Raw genomic sequence first — 3,422 nt, 5'->3', positions numbered from 1 at the left:
GTGACCCACACCCCCTCGATAGTCACCTTGTCTGGCATAGTTATTAAATGACTGTTTTTTTTTCCTGACCGAATGATACAGTAGTGAGAGTTTTGCTGTTTGGTATGGAACAGATTGATACCTTGATGGCAGTTCTGTCTGATGTAGGCTCACCTTTGGTGCCATGACCACTAGAGTGCTCCAGGGCAACAAGTAATAGGCACATCCTATGCAACTGATTTTCATGATTAGGACAAGTTGAAAGTAATTATTATTACAGAACTGCCTGGCTTTCCACAGTATCCAGGACAAATTTGCATATTCTTCTACTGCGCCTATAGCTGCTCTACGATTACCCATCTTTCAAACACCTGCAAATGTTAACTTGTGACATCTGGTTCATTTAATAAAAGTTTTGCCTTCTACCGAAGATACCCACTGTGGGTTTGTGTTGCCTTTACCGTTGACTAATAGTCCCTGCTAGTAAACGTTGACTGACTGCGTGTGCAGGCATTTTTCCAGGGAAGGGGCTGGATTCCTGTTAAAGAATCTATTCCAAAGCTCTCCCATTTACAGTCTTTAGAGATGAGCTTGGCAGACCTTTCTTTCTGGACGTAAAGACAAACTCGCTGTATTTGAAATAAGCTCTTAGTGCATATCAGACTAAAACTCGAAATTCCACTAAAGATACTAAATTCCATGTAAAAGAAACTAAAGGCATTATTGTCCTTCGCCAGCACAACAAACAAAATACCAACAAGCTGTAGCCAGCTCAAGACCGCATGTTTTTGGTATTTTCTTGTTACATATTTCCTTGGACCGTAGCATTTTACAGTGTTTCACACTGCCACAGGATCCTGTCGCAGCCCAGCCACCTGTAGTCCCATGGAGCTCCACAGGGTTGCTGGAACGAGTGCTGCCTTCCCATGTCTCCATCCCTGGGGAAGCAAAAAAAAAGCAACATTTCTGCAACAGCCTTTTGCAGCTTCCAGAAACGTTTGGCTCGGGGGGTGGCGGGGCGGGGGGGGGGGGGGGGGGAGAGAAAATAAATCCTTCACTTGCATATTTGCAAATACTCAACACTATTTAAAGTGCTGATGCATCATTTAGGCCACAGCATGACGTCAGGCATGCAAATAATCCCACTAAAGCGAGGGTCGTACTGAAGTGCTTTACTAGGTTGAGCTCTACATGTTCCTTCACCCATCCCAGGTCTCAAATTTTTATTTCAGCTTTTGGCATTGTTAGGTCTTTTTCTTCTGGTTGATTATTCCTGTGAGCTGCAGAGGAGAGGGCTAAATGCTATTTGAGCTGATGAGCCTGAGCTTCAGGACTACCTTCTCACGTCACCCAAGCCTCTCCTTCAATATTGTGCTGTTGGTTTTTTGGGGTTTTGTTGTTTTTTTGTTTTTTTTTTTTTTTTTCTTTTTCATTAGTGAGGTCCAATGCAGGGGTAGCAGCTAGAGTGCTGTGACTATTATGTCAGGTAAAGCGGCACCTTCTTTGAAACAGGGACAGGTGACCCACATAATCACATTTTTAGTCAGGACTTTTTGTTGATGCTATTTTTATTGAAATGCTTGTGGGAGTTTACACCAGAAGTGGCTTAGTGGGGTGTGTGCTGCTTTTCAGTTTAATTTATTAACAGTGAAATAACCGCAGAGAAGGAATTTATCAATGCATAGGCAGGCTGCACTCCGGTGAGCTGGCAGGAACTGCTCAGTGTAACTGCTGGTGAAAGCAGGTTTTTGACTACTGCAAGAGGGAAAAAGAAAAAAAAAAAAAACAAACAAAAAAACCACACCAAAAAACCCCACCAAAACCCTGAAACCAAACCAACTGCAGCAATAGGAAGTCTGTTTAATAATTCTGTCACAAAACAGGGTGTAAACAGACTCAGGCAGTACCTAGACAGAACTGGGTATTCTCCCCCCGCCCTGCCGTCTGATTTCATTGCAATACAGAGAAGTTAATGTTCAGAATACAAAAAGCCTTAGTCAGTGGCGGGGGCGGGGGACGACACAACACACTGCAAGAGTGCCTAATGTGTGAATAGCCACTGAGCACCTGCCACCTTCATCTGTTTTGTGCTGCGGGGTCACCATGCTTTGCTGCTGATATAGAAATGGTTTTCTGGTGCTCATGAACCTTGTTGAGCAGCTGTGCAGTATAAAAATGACTCCTAAAGTGGGTTTGGTGGCACGTATTACTGAAGAAGTCACGTACAGCATTGCATGGGGAGCAATCTGAGATGCAAGCCTTGAACCAAGCTGGTGCTGAGCTGCAGCACAGATGCCAGCGTCAGCAGAAGTCAAGGACCATGAAGAACTAAAGCCTAAATTATGCTACAGTCTCTGACCTGCCTTCCACAAACATGGTAGTTGCCCAGTAAGGCTGCAGATGATGGCCATCTCGCTGTAAATTTGTATGAAAATGATACAGAAAACCACTAGTATTCTATTGTTTGTAATGACAACGCTGAAAGGTGCGGTGCATCTCATCATTTATGGACTAACCTCTGCTTTAAACACAGATTCTCAATGAAGTGGTTAAATGCTAATGCTGAAGTGTAACGGTGAAATACTCGCATCTATTCAGCAGAGCCTGGGACGAGACCCAGGTTACTACAGGCACACTGTCACCTCTGTGGCAATCAGAACGAGATCAGGGGTCCCTGCCATCTCTCACTGCCGCAGCCATGGTAAGAAATTATAAAATGAAATGTGCCCTGTGCCACAGGAACACGTGAGCTAAAAAGTACCCAAAAGTGTGGGTAGGAAGTAGGGAAGAAGAGGGAAACAGTTTTGGGTATTTTTGTGGATCACAGCACTCCAGACAGCAGAGAAAAAGCCAACCTGCTGTAGCATCTCCTTGGGGCCAGGACTGCTTATGAAATGCAGTACAAAAACGTCCCCATCTCTCTTCCTGAGCGTCCCCTTCCCCACTGAGGGCAGCAGTTCAGCTCCGGCATCGCTGTGTGCCTCTGCAGAGTTGCCCTTGGAGCCAGTGGGTTTGCACCACGTAAGTTACACCCAAGGCTCTTCCGAGCCTGCGGCTTTCATCTTCTGTGTCCCAGCGTGTCACAGAGGGAACATAAAGGCTGTTACTGCTCATCTGTTGCTGTCAACTCTTTTGGAGGGTGGTGTGTATTTTCTCAGTATACAGCAAACACAGGATACAAATTTCTTTATCGGTGTAACAACAGAGGAGTAGGAAGTCATCCCACTTAGAGCAGCGTACTACCTCCCGTGTACGTTCGGATAGGCAATAATGATAGGACCTGCCGGTTTACAACAGCTCTTTATTTTACTCGTATTATAAAACATCATCACAGGGCTTCAGGTAAACAGTGTTCAACTGTTTCAAATCATAAGCTTCATTTTTCCCTTTATTATAAATACTAACAAATTTATTTTCCATCAGCAATATCATAAAAACTTAGT

Source organism: Leptosomus discolor, chromosome 2 (genome assembly GCF_034619465.1).
Source record: "Leptosomus discolor isolate bLepDis1 chromosome 2, bLepDis1.hap2, whole genome shotgun sequence".
Classification (NCBI taxonomy): Eukaryota; Metazoa; Chordata; class Aves; order Leptosomiformes; family Leptosomidae; genus Leptosomus; species Leptosomus discolor.
This window is presented reverse-complemented; position numbering follows the sequence as displayed.